This window comes from Amia ocellicauda, chromosome 2 (assembly GCF_036373705.1).
Source record: "Amia ocellicauda isolate fAmiCal2 chromosome 2, fAmiCal2.hap1, whole genome shotgun sequence".
In the NCBI taxonomy this organism is placed as follows: Eukaryota; Metazoa; Chordata; class Actinopteri; order Amiiformes; family Amiidae; genus Amia; species Amia ocellicauda.
In genome coordinates, this window is record NC_089851.1 from 51,560,312 (window position 1) to 51,577,143 (window position 16,832).

At 50.9% G+C, this 16,832-nt stretch overlaps 14 non-coding genes across 14 annotated transcripts; all 14 read right to left on the minus strand.

The window, feature by feature from the left end:
• Positions 1-374: 374 nt before the first annotated feature.
• trnap-agg (transfer RNA proline (anticodon AGG)) lies at positions 375-446 on the minus strand. The gene has a single exon. It is a non-coding gene; the product is annotated as a tRNA-Pro (tRNA).
• A 1,096-nt stretch (positions 447-1,542) lies between these two features.
• Positions 1,543-1,614, minus strand: trnap-ugg (transfer RNA proline (anticodon UGG)). Its single transcript has one exon. It is a non-coding gene; the product is annotated as a tRNA-Pro (tRNA).
• A 1,093-nt stretch (positions 1,615-2,707) lies between these two features.
• trnap-agg (transfer RNA proline (anticodon AGG)) lies at positions 2,708-2,779 on the minus strand. The gene has a single exon. It is a non-coding gene; the product is annotated as a tRNA-Pro (tRNA).
• Positions 2,780-3,878: 1,099 nt separating this feature from the next.
• trnap-ugg (transfer RNA proline (anticodon UGG)) lies at positions 3,879-3,950 on the minus strand. Its single transcript has one exon. It is a non-coding gene; the product is annotated as a tRNA-Pro (tRNA).
• Positions 3,951-5,043: 1,093 nt separating this feature from the next.
• Positions 5,044-5,115, minus strand: trnap-ugg (transfer RNA proline (anticodon UGG)). Its single transcript has one exon. It is a non-coding gene; the product is annotated as a tRNA-Pro (tRNA).
• A 1,099-nt stretch (positions 5,116-6,214) lies between these two features.
• trnap-ugg (transfer RNA proline (anticodon UGG)) lies at positions 6,215-6,286 on the minus strand. Its single transcript has one exon. It is a non-coding gene; the product is annotated as a tRNA-Pro (tRNA).
• Positions 6,287-7,379: 1,093 nt separating this feature from the next.
• On the minus strand, positions 7,380-7,451 carry trnap-ugg (transfer RNA proline (anticodon UGG)). The gene has a single exon. It is a non-coding gene; the product is annotated as a tRNA-Pro (tRNA).
• A 1,105-nt stretch (positions 7,452-8,556) lies between these two features.
• Positions 8,557-8,628, minus strand: trnap-ugg (transfer RNA proline (anticodon UGG)). The gene has a single exon. It is a non-coding gene; the product is annotated as a tRNA-Pro (tRNA).
• A 1,093-nt stretch (positions 8,629-9,721) lies between these two features.
• Positions 9,722-9,793, minus strand: trnap-ugg (transfer RNA proline (anticodon UGG)). Its single transcript has one exon. It is a non-coding gene; the product is annotated as a tRNA-Pro (tRNA).
• A 1,084-nt stretch (positions 9,794-10,877) lies between these two features.
• On the minus strand, positions 10,878-10,949 carry trnap-agg (transfer RNA proline (anticodon AGG)). Its single transcript has one exon. It is a non-coding gene; the product is annotated as a tRNA-Pro (tRNA).
• A 506-nt stretch (positions 10,950-11,455) lies between these two features.
• On the minus strand, positions 11,456-11,527 carry trnap-ugg (transfer RNA proline (anticodon UGG)). The gene has a single exon. It is a non-coding gene; the product is annotated as a tRNA-Pro (tRNA).
• Positions 11,528-13,210: 1,683 nt separating this feature from the next.
• On the minus strand, positions 13,211-13,282 carry trnap-ugg (transfer RNA proline (anticodon UGG)). The gene has a single exon. It is a non-coding gene; the product is annotated as a tRNA-Pro (tRNA).
• A 1,674-nt stretch (positions 13,283-14,956) lies between these two features.
• trnap-ugg (transfer RNA proline (anticodon UGG)) lies at positions 14,957-15,028 on the minus strand. Its single transcript has one exon. It is a non-coding gene; the product is annotated as a tRNA-Pro (tRNA).
• Positions 15,029-16,109: 1,081 nt separating this feature from the next.
• On the minus strand, positions 16,110-16,181 carry trnap-ugg (transfer RNA proline (anticodon UGG)). Its single transcript has one exon. It is a non-coding gene; the product is annotated as a tRNA-Pro (tRNA).
• Between the last annotated feature and the right edge of the window lie 651 nt (positions 16,182-16,832).

The following is a 16,832-nucleotide window of genomic DNA, read 5'->3' on the forward strand; positions in this document are numbered from 1 at the left end:
TCCCCAGTGAGACAGCACTGAGAGCATGGTTCAGCAGGCCCGCAAACAACTGAAAAGAATGCCTCTCCTTTGGTGCAGCTCAGGAGTACACGTTCAGCAAAGGTCTCCATAACAAGCCGGCAAACCACATTTCGTCCTCCTCCTCCTCAACAACACACTACATGTCCTCCTCCTCCTCAACAACAACAACGAACTTGTAAAATACACATTTTCTTTAAAGAAAACAAAACACACAGATGACAGTCTGATTTCCCATCAGCTACACAGCCAACAGTATCTGAGGTTGAAAGACCTCCCTGGTGCAGAGGAGCCCAGAAGCCAAGCATCGAGAGAGAACAAACGAATGCTTCAGAGAATGCAAAGCAGTGCCAAGCGGGCTCGTCCGGGAGTTGAACCCAGGACCTCTCGCACCCTAAGCGAGAATCATACCCCTAGACCAACGAGCCAAGTTAACGGAGTGTGTCGCAGTTTCTGCTGGGCAAGCGCGTAACTGCTTTGGGGCAGACCGGGAGACCTACGCTCACTGACTGATAGCATGGACTGTAGCGCTGACGTATCTTTCCAGAATGGTAACGCCATCCCCAGTGAGACAGCACTGAGAGCATGGTTCAGCAGGCCCGCAAACAACTGAAAAGAATGCCTCTCTTTTGGTGCAGCTCAGGAGTACACGTTCAGCAAAGGTCTCCATAACAAGCCGGCAAACCACATTTCGTCCTCCTCCTCCTCAACAACACACTACATGTCCTCCTCCTCCTCCTCAACAACAACAACAACAACAACGAACTTGTAAAAAACACATTTTCTTTAAAGAAAACAAAACACACAGATGACAGTCTGATTTCCCATCAGCTATACAGGCAACAGTATCTGAGGTCGATAGCCCTCCCTTGTGCAGAGGAGCCCAGAAGCCAGCCTTCAAGAGCAAATGAACAAACACTTCGGTGACTGCAAAGTGGGGCCAAGTGGGCTTGTCCTGGAGTTGAACCCAGGGCCTCTAACACCCTCAGCAAGAATCATACCCCTAGACCAACGAGCCAAGTTAACGGAGGGTGTCGCAGCTTCTGCTGGGCAAGCGCGTAACTGCTTTGGGGCAGACCGGGAGACCTACGCTCACTGACTGATAGCATGGACTGTAGCGCTGAAGTGTCTTTCCAGAACGGTAACCGTATCCCCAGTGAGACAGCACTGAGAGCATGGTTCAGCAGGCACGCAAACAACTGAAAAGAATGCCTCTCCTTTGGTGCAGCTCAGGAGTACACGTTCAGCAAAGGTCTCCATAACAAGCCGGCAAACCACATTTCGTCCTCCTCCTCCTCAACAACACACTACATGTCCTCCTCCTTCTCAACAACAACAACGAACTTGTAAAATACACATTTTCTTTAAAGAAAACAAAACACACAGATGACAGTCTGATTTCCCATCAGCTACACAGCCAACAGTATCTGAGGTTGAAAGACCTCCCTGGTGCAGAGGAGCCCAGAAGCCAAGTATCGAGAGAGAACAAACGAATGCTTCAGAGAATGCAAAGCAGGGCCAAGCGGGCTCGTCCGGGAGTTGAACCCGGGACCTCTCGCACCCAAAGCGAGAATCATACCCCTAGACCAACGAGCCAAGTTATCTGACAGTGTCACAGTTTCTGCTGGGCAAGCGCGTAACTGCTTTGGGGCAGACCGGGAGACCTACGCTCACTGACTGATAGCATGGACTGTAGCGCTGACGTGTCTTTCCAGAATGGTAACGCCATCCCCAGTGAGACAGCACTGAGAGCATGGTTCAGCAGGCCCGCAAACAACTGAAAAGAATGCCTCTCCTTTGGTGCAGCTCAGGAGTACACGTTCAGCAAAGGTCTCCATAACAAGCCGGCAAACCACATTTCGTCCTCCTCCTCCTCAACAACACACTACATGTCCTCCTCCTCCTCCTCAACAACAACAACAACAACGAACTTGTAAAAAACACATTTTCTTTAAAGAAAACAAAACACACAGATGACAGTCTGATTTCCCATCAGCTATACGGGCAACAGTATCTGAGGTCGATAGCCCTCCCTTGTGCAGAGGAGCCCAGAAGCCAGCCTTCAAGAGCAAACGAACAAACACTTCGCTGACTGCAAAGTGGGGCCAAGTGGGCTCGTCCTGGAGTTGAACCCAGGGCCTCTCACACCCTCAGCAAGAATCATACCCCTAGACCAACGAGCCAAGTTAACGGAGGGTGTCGCAGTTTCTGCTGGGCAAGCGCGTAACTGCTTTGGGGCAGACCGGGAGACCTACGCTCACTGACTGATAGCATGGACTGTAGCGCTGAAGTGTCTTTCCAGAACGGTAACCGTATCCCCAGTGAGACAGCACTGAGAGCATGGTTCAGCAGGCCCGCAAACAACTGAAAAGAATGCCTCTCCTTTGGTGCAGCTCAGGAGTACACGTTCAGCAAAGGTCTCCATAACAAGCCGGCAAACCACATTTCGTCCTCCTCCTCCTCAACAACACACTACATGTCCTCCTCCTCCTCAACAACAACAACGAACTTGTAAAATACACATTTTCTTTAAAGAAAACAAAACACACAGATGACAGTCTGATTTCCCATCAGCTACACAGCCAACAGTATCTGAGGTTGAAAGACCTCCCTGGTGCAGAGGAGCCCAGAAGCCAAGCATCGAGAGAGAACAAACGAATGCTTCAGAGAATGCAAAGCAGTGCCAAGCGGGCTCGTCCGGGAGTTGAACCCAGGACCTCTCGCACCCTAAGCGAGAATCATACCCCTAGACCAACGAGCCAAGTTAACGGAGCGTGTCGCAGTTTCTGCTGGGCAAGCGCGTAACTGCTTTGGGGCAGACCGGGAGACCTACGCTCACTGACTGATAGCATGGACTGTAGCGCTGACGTATCTTTCCAGAATGGTAACGCCATCCCCAGTGAGACAGCACTGAGAGCATGGTTCAGCAGGCCCGCAAACAACTGAAAAGAATGCCTCTCTTTTGGTGCAGCTCAGGAGTACACGTTCAGCAAAGGTCTCCATAACAAGCCGGCAAACCACATTTCGTCCTCCTCCTCCTCAACAACACACTACATGTCCTCCTCCTCCTCCTCAACAACAACAACAACAACAACAACGAACTTGTAAAAAACACATTTTCTTTAAAGAAAACAAAACACACAGATGACAGTCTGATTTCCCATCAGCTATACAGGCAACAGTATCTGAGGTCGATAGCCCTCCCTTGTGCAGAGGAGCCCAGAAGCCAGCCTTCAAGAGCAAATGAACAAACACTTCGGTGACTGCAAAGTGGGGCCAAGTGGGCTCGTCCTGGAGTTGAACCCAGGGCCTCTAACACCCTCAGCAAGAATCATACCCCTAGACCAACGAGCCAAGTTAACGGAGGGTGTCGCAGTTTCTGCTGGGCAAGCGCGTAACTGCTTTGGGGCAGACCGGGAGACCTACGCTCACTGACTGATAGCATGGACTGTAGCGCTGAAGTGTCTTTCCAGAACGGTAACCGTATCCCCAGTGAGACAGCACTGAGAGCATGGTTCAGCAGGCCCGCAAACAACTGAAAAGAATGCCTCTCCTTTGGTGCAGCTCAGGAGTACACGTTCAGCAAAGGTCTCCATAACAAGCCGGCAAACCACATTTCGTCCTCCTCCTCCTCAACAACACACTACATGTCCTCCTCCTCCTCAACAACAACAACGAACTTGTAAAATACACATTTTCTTTAAAGAAAACAAAACACACAGATGACAGTCTGATTTCCCATCAGCTACACAGCCAACAGTATCTGAGGTTGAAAGACCTCCCTGGTGCAGAGGAGCCCAGAAGCCAAGCATCGAGAGAGAACAAACGAATGCATCAGAGAATGCAAAGCAGGGCCAAGCGGGCTCGTCCGGGAGTTGAACCCGGGACCTCTCGCACCCAAAGCGAGAATCATACCCCTAGACCAACGAGCCAAGTTATCTGACAGTGTCACAGTTTCTGCTGGGCAAGCGCGTAACTGCTTTGGGGCAGACCGGGAGACCTACGCTCACTGACTGATAGCATGGACTGTAGCGCTGACGTGTCTTTCCAGAATGGTAACGCCATCCCCAGTGAGACAGCACTGAGAGCATGGTTCAGCAGGCCCGCAAACAACTGAAAAGAATGCCTCTCCTTTGGTGCAGCTCAGGAGTACACGTTCAGCAAAGGTCTCCATAACAAGCCGGCAAACCACATTTCGTCCTCCTCCTCCTCAACAACACACTACATGTCCTCCTCCTCCTCCTCAACAACAACAACAACAACGAACTTGTAAAAAACACATTTTCTTTAAAGAAAACAAAACACACAGATGACAGTCTGATTTCCCATCAGCTATACGGGCAACAGTATCTGAGGTCGATAGCCCTCCCTTGTGCAGAGGAGCCCAGAAGCCAGCCTTCAAGAGCAAACGAACAAACACTTCGGTGACTGCAAAGTGGGGCCAAGTGGGCTCGTCCTGGAGTTGAACCCAGGGCCTCTCACACCCTCAGCAAGAATCATACCCCTAGACCAACGAGCCATGTTAACGGAGGGTGTCGCAGTTTCTGCTGGGCAAGCGCGTAACTGCTTTGGGGCAGACCGGGAGACCTACGCTCACTGACTGATAGCATGGACTGTAGCGCTGACGTGTCTTTCCAGAACGGTAACCGTATCCCCAGTGAGACAGCACTGAGAGCATGGTTCAGCAGGCCCGCAAACAACTGAAAAGAATGCCTCTCCTTTGGTGCAGCTCAGGAGTACACGTTCAGCAAAGGTCTCCATAACAAGCCGGCAAACCACATTTCGTCCTCCTCCTCCTCAACAACACACTACATGTCCTCCTCCTCCTCAACAACAACAACGAACTTGTAAAATACACATTTTCTTTAAAGAAAACAAAACACACAGATGACAGTCTGATTTCCCATCAGCTACACAGCCAACAGTATCTGAGGTTGAAAGACCTCCCTGGTGCAGAGAAGCCCAGAAGCCAAGCATCGAGAGAGAACAAACGAATGCTTCAGAGAATGCAAAGCAGGGACAAGCGGGCTCGTCCGGGAGTTGAACCCGGGACCTCTCGCACCCAAAGCGAGAATCATACCCCTAGACCAACGAGCCAAGTTATCTGACAGTGTCACAGTTTCTGCTGGGCAAGCGTGTAACTGCTTTGGGGCAGACCGGGAGACCTACGCTCACTGACTGATAGCATGGACTGTAGCGCTGACGTATCTTTCCAGAATGGTAACGCCATCCCCAGTGAGACAGCACTGAGAGCATGGTTCAGCAGGCCCGCAAACAACTGAAAAGAATGCCTCTCTTTTGGTGCAGCTCAGGAGTACACGTTCAGCAAAGGTCTCCATAACAAGCCGGCAAACCACATTTCGTCCTCCTCCTCCTCAACAACACACTACATGTCCTCCTCCTCCTCCTCAACAACAACAACAACAACAACAACGAACTTGTAAAAAACACATTTTCTTTAAAGAAAACAAAACACACAGATGACAGTCTGATTTCCCATCAGCTATACAGGCAACAGTATCTGAGGTCGATAGCCCTCCCTTGTGCAGAGGAGCCCAGAAGCCAGCCTTCAAGAGCAAATGAACAAACACTTCGGTGACTGCAAAGTGGGGCCAAGTGGGCTCGTCCTGGAGTTGAACCCAGGGCCTCTAACACCCTCAGCAAGAATCATACCCCTAGACCAACGAGCCAAGTTAACGGAGGGTGTCGCAGTTTCTGCTGGGCAAGCGCGTAACTGCTTTGGGGCAGACCGGGAGACCTACGCTCACTGACTGATAGCATGGACTGTAGCGCTGAAGTGTCTTTCCAGAACGGTAACCGTATCCCCAGTGAGACAGCACTGAGAGCATGGTTCAGCAGGCCCGCAAACAACTGAAAAGAATGCCTCTCCTTTGGTGCAGCTCAGGAGTACACGTTCAGCAAAGGTCTCCATAACAAGCCGGCAAACCACATTTCGTCCTCCTCCTCCTCAACAACACACTACATGTCCTCCTCCTCCTCAACAACAACAACGAACTTGTAAAATACACATTTTCTTTAAAGAAAACAAAACACACAGATGACAGTCTGATTTCCCATCAGCTACACAGCCAACAGTATCTGAGGTTGAAAGACCTCCCTGGTGCAGAGGAGCCCAGAAGCCAAGCATCGAGAGAGAACAAACGAATGCTTCAGAGAATGCAAAGCAGGGCCAAGCGGGCTCGTCCGGGAGTTGAACCCGGGACCTCTCGCACCCAAAGCGAGAATCATACCCCTAGACCAACGAGCCAAGTTATCTGACAGTGTCACAGTTTCTGCTGGGCAAGCGCGTAACTGCTTTGGGGCAGACCGGGAGACCTACGCTCACTGACTGATAGCATGGACTGTAGCGCTGACGTGTCTTTCCAGAATGGTAACGCCATCCCCAGTGAGACAGCACTGAGAGCATGGTTCAGCAGGCCCGCAAACAACTGAAAAGAATGCCTCTCCTTTGGTGCAGCTCAGGAGTACACGTTCAGCAAAGGTCTCCATAACAAGCCGGCAAACCACATTTCGTCCTCCTCCTCCTCAACAACACACTACATGTCCTCCTCCTCCTCCTCAACAACAACAACAACAACGAACTTGTAAAAAACACATTTTCTTTAAAGAAAACAAAACACACAGATGACAGTCTGATTTCCCATCAGCTATACGGGCAACAGTATCTGAGGTCGATAGCCCTCCCTTGTGCAGAGGAGCCCAGAAGCCAGCCTTCAAGAGCAAACGAACAAACACTTCGGTGACTGCAAAGTGGGGCCAAGTGGGCTCGTCCTGGAGTTGAACCCAGGGCCTCTCACACCCTCAGCAAGAATCATACCCCTAGACCAACGAGCCATGTTAACGGAGGGTGTCGCAGTTTCTGCTGGGCAAGCGCGTAACTGCTTTGGGGCAGACCGGGAGACCTACGCTCACTGACTGATAGCATGGACTGTAGCGCTGAAGTGTCTTTCCAGAACGGTAACCGTATCCCCAGTGAGACAGCACTGAGAGCATGGTTCAGCAGGCCCGCAAACAACTGAAAAGAATGCCTCTCCTTTGGTGCAGCTCAGGAGTACACGTTCAGCAAAGGTCTCCATAACAAGCCGGCAAACCACATTTCGTCCTCCTCCTCCTCAACAACACACTACATGTCCTCCTCCTCCTCAACAACAACAACGAACTTGTAAAATACACATTTTCTTTAAAGAAAACAAAACACACAGATGACAGTCTGATTTCCCATCAGCTACACAGCCAACAGTATCTGAGGTTGAAAGACCTCCCTGGTGCAGAGAAGCCCAGAAGCCAAGCATCGAGAGAGAACAAACGAATGCTTCAGAGAATGCAAAGCAGGGCCAAGCGGGCTCGTCCGGGAGTTGAACCCGGGACCTCTCGCACCCAAAGCGAGAATCATACCCCTAGACCAACGAGCCAAGTTATCTGACAGTGTCACAGTTTCTGCTGGGCAAGCGCGTAACTGCTTTGGGGCAGACCGGGAGACCTACGCTCACTGACTGATAGCATGGACTGTAGCGCTGACGTGTCTTTCCAGAATGGTAACGCCATCCCCAGTGAGACAGCACTGAGAGCATGGTTCAGCAGGCCCGCAAACAACTGAAAAGAATGCCTCTCCTTTGGTGCAGCTCAGGAGTACACGTTCAGCAAAGGTCTCCATAACAAGCCGGCAAACCACATTTCGTCCTCCTCCTCCTCAACAACACACTACATGTCCTCCTCCTCCTCCTCAACAACAACAACAACAACGAACTTGTAAAAAACACATTTTCTTTAAAGAAAACAAAACACACAGATGACAGTCTGATTTCCCATCAGCTATACGGGCAACAGTATCTGAGGTCGATAGCCCTCCCTTGTGCAGAGGAGCCCAGAAGCCAGCCTTCAAGAGCAAACGAACAAACACTTCAGTGACTGCAAAGTGGGGACTAGTGGGCTCGTCCTGGAGTTGAACCCAGGGCCTCTCACACCCTCAGCAAGAATCATACCCCTAGACCAACGAGCCAAGTTAACGGAGCGTGTCGCAGTTTCTGCTGGGCAAGCGCGTAACTGCTTTGGGGCAGACCGGGAGACCTACGCTCACTGACTGATAGCATGGACTGTAGCGCTGAAGTGTCTTTCCAGAACGGTAACCGTATCCCCAGTGAGACAGCACTGAGAGCATGGTTCAGCAGGCCCGCAAACAACTGAAAAGAATGCCTCTCCTTTGGTGCAGCTCAGGAGTACACGTTCAGCAAAGGTCTCCATAACAAGCCGGCAAACCACATTTCGTCCTCCTCCTCCTCAACAACACACTACATGTCCTCCTCCTCCTCCTCAACAACAACAACAACAACAACGAACTTGTAAAAAACACATTTTCTTTAAAGAAAACAAAACACACAGATGACAGTCTGATTTCCCATCAGCTTTACAGGCAACAGTATCTGAGGTTGAAAGACCTCCCTGGTGCAGAGGAACCCAGAAGCCAAGCATCGAGAGAGAACAAACGAATGCTTCAGAGAATGCAAAGCAGTGCCAAGCGGGCTCGTCCGGGAGTTGAACCTGGGACCTCTCGCACCCAAAGCGAGAATCATACCCCTAGACCAACGAGCCAAGTTATCTGACAGTGTCACAGTTTCTGCTGGGCAAGCGCGTAACTGCTTTGGGGCAGACCGGGAGACCTACGCTCACTGACTGATAGCATGGACTGTAGCGCTGAAGTGTCTTTCCAGAACGGTAACCGTATCCCCAGTGAGACAGCACTGAGAGCATGGTTCAGCAGGCCCGCAAACAACTGAAAAGAATGCCTCTCCTTTGGTGCAGCTCAGGAGTACACGTTCAGCAAAGGTCTCCATAACAAGCCGGCAAACCACATTTCGTCCTCCTCCTCCTCAACAACACACTACATGTCCTCCTCCTCCTCCTCAACAACAACAACAACAACGAACTTGTAAAAAACACATTTTCTTTAAAGAAAACAAAACACACAGATGACAGTCTGATTTCCCATCAGCTTTACAGGCAACAGTATCTGAGGTCGATAGCCCTCCCTTGTGCAGAGGAGCCCAGAAGCCAGCCTTCAAGAGCAAATGAACAAACACTTCGGTGACTGCAAAGTGGGGCCAAGTGGGCTCGTCCTGGAGTTGAACCCAGGGCCTCTCACACCCTCAGCAAGAATCATACCCCTAGACCAACGAGCCAAGTTAACGGAGGGTGTCGCAGTTTCTGCTGGGCAAGCGCGTAACTGCTTTGGGGCAGACCGGGAGACCTACGCTCACTGACTGATAGCATGGACTGTAGCGCTGACGTGTCTTTCCAGAATGGTAACGCCATCCCCAGTGAGACAGCACTGAGAGCATTGTTCAGCAGGCCCGCAAACAACTGAAAAGAATGCCTCTCCTTTGGTGCAGCTCAGGAGTACACGTTCAGCAAAGGTCTCCATAACAAGCCGGCAAACCACATTTCGTCCTCCTCCTCCTCAACAACACACTACATGTCCTCCTCCTCCTCAACAACAACAACGAACTTGTAAAATACACATTTTCTTTAAAGAAAACAAAACACACAGATGACAGTCTGATTTCCCATCAGCTACACAGCCAACAGTATCTGAGGTTGAAAGACCTCCCTGGTGCAGAGGAGCCCAGAAGCCAAGCATCGACAGAGAACAAACGAATGCTTCAGATAATGCAAAGCAGGGCCAAGCGGGCTCGTCCGGGAGTTGAACCCGGGACCTCTCACACCCAAAGCGAGAATCATACCCCTAGACCAACGAGCCAAGTTATCTGACAGTTTCACAGTTTCTGCTGGGCAAGCGCGTAACTGCTTTGGGGCAGACCGGGAGACCTACGCTCACTGACTGATAGCATGGACTGTAGCGCTGACGTGTCTTTCCAGAATGGTAACGCCATCCCCAGTGAGACAGCACTGAGAGCATTGTTCAGCAGGCCCGCAAACAACTGAAAAGAATGCCTCTCCTTTGGTGCAGCTCAGGAGTACACGTTCAGCAAAGGTCTCCATAACAAGCCGGCAAACCACATTTCGTCCTCCTCCTCCTCAACAACACACTACATGTCCTCCTCCTCCTCAACAACAACAACGAACTTGTAAAAAACACATTTTCTTTAAAGAAAACAAAACACACAGATGACAGTCTGATTTCCCATCAGCTTTACAGGCAACAGTATCTGAGGTCGATAGCCCTCCCTTGTGCAGAGGAGCCCAGAAGCCAGCCTTCAAGAGCAAACGAACAAACACTTCGGTGACTGCAAAGTGGGGCCAAGTGGGCTCGTCCTGGAGTTGAACCCAGGGCCTCTCACACCCTCAGCAAGAATCATACCCCTAGACCAACGAGCCAAGTTAACGAAGGGTGTCGCAGTTTCTGCTGGGCAAGCGCGTAACTGCTTTGGGGCAGACCGGGAGACCTACGCTCACTGACTGATAGCATGGACTGTAGCGCTGACGTGTCTTTCCAGAATGGTAACGCCATCCCCAGTGAGACAGCACTGAGAGCATGGTTCAGCAGGCCCGCAAACAACTGAAAAGAATGCCTCTCCTTTGGTGCAGCTCAGGAGTACACGTTCAGCAAAGGTCTCCATAACAAGCCGGCAAACCACATTTCGTCCTCCTCCTCCTCAACAACACACTACATGTCCTCCTCCTCCTCAACAACAACAACGAACTTGTAAAATACACATTTTCTTTAAAGAAAACAAAACACACAGATGACAGTCTGATTTCCCATCAGCTACACAGCCAACAGTATCTGAGGTTGAAAGACCTCCGTGGTGCAGAGGAGCCCAGAAGCCAAGCATCGAGAGAGAACAAACGAATGCTTCAGAGAATGCAAAGCAGTGCCAAGCAGGCTCGTCCGGGAGTTGAACCCGGGACCTCTCGCACCCTAAGCGAGAATCATACCCCTAGACCAACGAGCCAAGTTAACGGAGCGTGTCGCAGTTTCTGCTGGGCAAGCGCGTAACTGCTTTGGGGCAGACCGGGAGACCTACGCTCACTGACTGATAGCATGGACTGTAGCGCTGACGTATCTTTCCAGAATGGTAACGCCATCCCCAGTGAGACAGCACTGAGAGCATGGTTCAGCAGGCCCGCAAACAACTGAAAAGAATGCCTCTCCTTTGGTGCAGCTCAGGAGTACACGTTCAGCAAAGGTCTCCATAAGAAGCCGGCAAACCACATTTCGTCCTCCTCCTCCTCAACAACACACTACATGTCCTCCTCCTCCTCAACAACAACAACGAACTTGTAAAATACACATTTTCTTTAAAGAAAACAAAACACACAGATGACAGTCTGATTTCCCATCAGCTACACAGCCAACAGTATCTGAGGTTGAAAGACCTCCCTGGTGCAGAGGAGCCCAGAAGCCAAGCATCGAGAAAGAACAAACGAATGCTTCAGATAATGCAAAGCAGGGCCAAGCGGGCTCGTCCGGGAGTTGAACCCGGGACCTCTCGCACCCAAAGCGAGAATCATACCCCTAGACCAACGAGCCAAGTTATCTGACAGTTTCACAGTTTCTGCTGGGCAAGCGCGTAACTGCTTTGGGGCAGACCGGGAGACCTACGCTCACTGACTGATAGCATGGACTGTAGCGCTGACGTGTCTTTCCAGAATGGTAACGCCATCCCCAGTGAGACAGCACTGAGAGCATTGTTCAGCAGGCCCGCAAACAACTGAAAAGAATGCCTCTCCTTTGGTGCAGCTCAGGAGTACACGTTCAGCAAAGGTCTCCATAACAAGCCGGCAAACCACATTTCGTCCTCCTCCTCCTCAACAACACACTACATGTCCTCCTCCTCCTCCTCAACAACAACAACAACAACGAACTTGTAAAAAACACATTTTCTTTAAAGAAAACAAAACACACAGATGACAGTCTGATTTCCCATCAGCTTTACAGGCAACAGTATCTGAGGTCGACAGCCCTCCCTTGTGCAGAGGAGCCCAGAAGCCAGCCTTCAAGAGCAAACGAACAAACTCTTCGGTGACTGCAAAGTGGGGCGAAGTGGGCTCGTCCTGGAGTTGAACCCAGGGCCTCTCACACCCTCAGCAAGAATCATACCCCTAGACCAACGAGCCAAGTTAACGGAGGGTGTAGCAGTTTCTGCTGGGCAAGCGCGTAACTGCTTTGGGGCAGACCGGGAGACCTACGCTCACTGACCGATAGCATGGACTGTAGCGCTGACGTGTCTTTCCAGAATGGTAACGCCATCCCCAGTGAGACAGCACTGAGAGCATTGTTCAGCAGGCCCGCAAACAACTGAAAAGAATGCCTCTCCTTTGGTGCAGCTCAGGAGTACACGTTCAGCAAAGGTCTCCATAACAAGCCGGCAAACCACATTTCGTCCTCCTCCTCCTCAACAACACACTACATGTCCTCCACCTCCTCCTCAACAACAACAACAACAACAACAACGAACTTGTAAAAAACACATTTTCTTTAAAGAAAACAAAACACACAGATGACAGTCTGATTTCCCATCAGCTATACGGGCAACAGTATCTGAGGTCGATAGCCCTCCCTTGTGCAGAGGAGCCCAGAAGCCAGCCTTCAAGAGCAAACGAACAAACACTTCGGTGACTGCAAAGTGGGGCCAAGTGGGCTCGTCCTGGAGTTGAACCCAGGGCCTCTCACACCCTCAGCAAGAATCATACCCCTAGACCAACGAGCCAAGTTAACGGAGGGTGTCGCAGTTTCTGCTGGGCAAGCGCGTAACTGCTTTGGGGCAGACCGGGAGACCTACGCTCACTGACTGATAGCATGGACTGTAGCGCTGAAGTGTCTTTCCAGAACGGTAACCGTATCCCCAGTGAGACAGCACTGAGAGCATGGTTCAGCAGGCCCGCAAACAACTGAAAAGAATGCCTCTCCTTTGGTGCAGCTCAGGAGTACACGTTCAGCAAAGGTCTCCATAACAAGCCGGCAAACCACATTTCGTCCTCCTCCTCAACAACACACTACATGTCCTCCTCCTCCTCAACAACAACAACGAACTTGTAAAATACACATTTTCTTTAAAGAAAACAAAACACACAGATGACAGTCTGATTTCCCATCAGCTACACAGCCAACAGTATGTGAGGTTGAAAGACCTCCCTGGTGCAGAGGAGCCCAGAAGCCAAGCATCGAGAGAGAACAAACGAATGCTTCAGAGAATGCAAAGCAGGGCCAAGCGGGCTCGTCCGGGAGTTGAACCCGGGACCTCTCGCACCCAAAGCGAGAATCATACCCCTAGACCAACGAGCCAAGTTATCTGACAGTGTCACAGTTTCTGCTGGGCAAGCGCGTAACTGCTTTGGGGCAGACCGGGAGACCTACGCTCACTGACTGATAGCATGGACTGTAGCGCTGACGTGTCTTTCCAGAATGGTAACGCCATCCCCAGTGAGACAGCACTGAGAGCATGGTTCAGCAGGCCCGCAAACAACTGAAAAGAATGCCTCTCCTTTGGTGCAGCTCAGGAGTACACGTTCAGCAAAGGTCTCCATAACAAGCCGGCAAACCACATTTCGTCCTCCTCCTCCTCAACAACACACTACATGTCCTCCTCCTCCTCAACAACAACAACGAACTTGTAAAATACACATTTTCTTTAAAGAAAACAAAACACACAGATGACAGTCTGATTTCCCATCAGCTTTACAGCCAACAGTATCTGAGGTCGATAGCCCTCCCTTGTGCAGAGGAGCCCAGAAGCCAGCCTTCAAGAGCAAACGAACAAACACTTCGGTGACTGCAAAGTGGGGCCAAGTGGGCTCGTCCTGGAGTTGAACCCAGGGCCTCTCACACCCTCAGCAAGAATCATACCCCTAGACCAACGAGCCAAGTTAACGGAGGGTGTCGCAGTTTCTGCTGGGCAAGCGCGTAACTGCTTTGGGGCAGACCGGGAGACCTACGCTCACTGACTGATAGCATGGACTGTAGCGCTGACGTGTCTTTCCAGAATGGTAACGCCATCCCCAGTGAGACAGCACTGAGAGCATGGTTCAGCAGGCCCGCAAACAACTGAAAAGAATGCCTCTCCTTTGGTGCAGCTCAGGAGTACACGTTCAGCAAAGGTCTCCATAACAAGCCGGCAAACCACATTTCGTCCTCCTCCTCCTCAACAACACACTACATGTCCTCCACCTCCTCCTCAACAACAACAACAACAACAACAACGAACTTGTAAAAAACACATTTTCTTTAAAGAAAACAAAACACACAGATGACAGTCTGATTTCCCATCAGCTATACGGGCAACAGTATCTGAGGTCGATAGCCCTCCCTTGTGCAGAGGAGCCCAGAAGCCAGCCTTCAAGAGCAAACGAACAAACACTTCGGTGACTGCAAAGTGGGGCCAAGTGGGCTCGTCCTGGAGTTGAACCCAGGGCCTCTCACACCCTCAGCAAGAATCATACCCCTAGACCAACGAGCCAAGTTAACGGAGGGTGTCGCAGTTTCTGCTGGGCAAGCGCGTAACTGCTTTGGGGCAGACCGGGAGACCTACGCTCACTGACTGATAGCATGGACTGTAGCGCTGAAGTGTCTTTCCAGAACGGTAACCGTATCCCCAGTGAGACAGCACTGAGAGCATGGTTCAGCAGGCCCGCAAACAACTGAAAAGAATGCCTCTCCTTTGGTGCAGCTCAGGAGTACACGTTCAGCAAAGGTCTCCATAACAAGCCGGCAAACCACATTTCGTCCTCCTCCTCAACAACACACTACATGTCCTCCTCCTCCTCAACAACAACAACGAACTTGTAAAATACACATTTTCTTTAAAGAAAACAAAACACACAGATGACAGTCTGATTTCCCATCAGCTACACAGCCAACAGTATGTGAGGTTGAAAGACCTCCCTGGTGCAGAGGAGCCCAGAAGCCAAGCATCGAGAGAGAACAAACGAATGCTTCAGAGAATGCAAAGCAGGGCCAAGCGGGCTCGTCCGGGAGTTGAACCCGGGACCTCTCGCACCCAAAGCGAGAATCATACCCCTAGACCAACGAGCCAAGTTATCTGACAGTGTCACAGTTTCTGCTGGGCAAGCGCGTAACTGCTTTGGGGCAGACCGGGAGACCTACGCTCACTGACTGATAGCATGGACTGTAGCGCTGACGTGTCTTTCCAGAATGGTAACGCCATCCCCAGTGAGACAGCACTGAGAGCATTGTTCAGCAGGCCCGCAAACAACTGAAAAGAATGCCTCTCCTTTGGTGCAGCTCAGGAGTACACGTTCAGCAAAGGTCTCCATAACAAGCCGGCAAACCACATTTCGTCCTCCTCCTCCTCAACAACACACTACATGTCCTCCTCCTCCTCAACAACAACAACGAACTTGTAAAAAACACATTTTCTTTAAAGAAAACAAAACACACAGATGACAGTCTGATTTCCCATCAGCTTTACAGGCAACAGTATCTGAGGTCGATAGCCCTCCCTTGTGCAGAGGAGCCCAGAAGCCAGCCTTCAAGAGCAAACGAACAAACACTTCGGTGACTGCAAAGTGGGGCCAAGTGGGCTCGTCCTGGAGTTGAACCCAGGGCCTCTCACACCCTCAGCAAGAATCATACCCCTAGACCAACGAGCCAAGTTAACGGAGGGTGTCGCAGTTTCTGCTGGGCAAGCGCGTAACTGCTTTGGGGCAGACCGGGAGACCTACGCTCACTGACTGATAGCATGGACTGTAGCGCTGAAGTGTCTTTCCAGAACGGTAACCGTATCCCCAGTGAGACAGCACTGAGAGCATGGTTCAGCAGGCCCGCAAACAACTGAAAAGAATGCCTCTCCTTTGGTGCAGCTCAGGAGTACACGTTCAGCAAAGGTCTCCATAACAAGCCGGCAAACCACATTTCGTCCTCCTCCTCAACAACACACTACATGTCCTCCTCCTCCTCAACAACAACAACGAACTTGTAAAATACACATTTTCTTTAAAGAAAACAAAACACACAGATGACAGTCTGATTTCCCATCAGCTACACAGCCAACAGTATGTGAGGTTGAAAGACCTCCCTGGTGCAGAGGAGCCCAGAAGCCAAGCATCGAGAGAGAACAAACGAATGCTTCAGAGAATGCAAAGCAGGGCCAAGCGGGCTCGTCCGGGAGTTGAACCCGGGACCTCTCGCACCCAAAGCGAGAATCATACCCCTAGACCAACGAGCCAAGTTATCTGACAGTGTCACAGTTTCTGCTGGGCAAGCGCGTAACTGCTTTGGGGCAGACCGGGAGACCTACGCTCACTGACTGATAGCATGGACTGTAGCGCTGACGTGTCTTTCCAGAATGGTAACGCCATCCCCAGTGAGACAGCACTGAGAGCATTGTTCAGCAGGCCCGCAAACAACTGAAAAGAATGCCTCTCCTTTGGTGCAGCTCAGGAGTACACGTTCAGCAAAGGTCTCCATAACAAGCCGGCAAACCACATTTCGTCCTCCTCCTCCTCAACAACACACTACATGTCCTCCTCCTCCTCAACAACAACAACGAACTTGTAAAAAACACATTTTCTTTAAAGAAAACAAAACACACAGATGACAGTCTGATTTCCCATCAGCTTTACAGGCAACAGTATCTGAGGTCGATAGCCCTCCCTTGTGCAGAGGAGCCCAGAAGCCAGCCTTCAAGAGCAAACGAACAAACACTTCGGTGACTGCAAAGTGGGGCCAAGTGGGCTCGTCCTGGAGTTGAACCCAGGGCCTCTCACACCCTCAGCAAGAATCATACCCCTAGACCAACGAGCCAAGTTAACGGAGGGTGTCGCAGTTTCTGCTGGGCAAGCGCGTAACTGCTTTGGGGCAGACCGGGAGACCTACG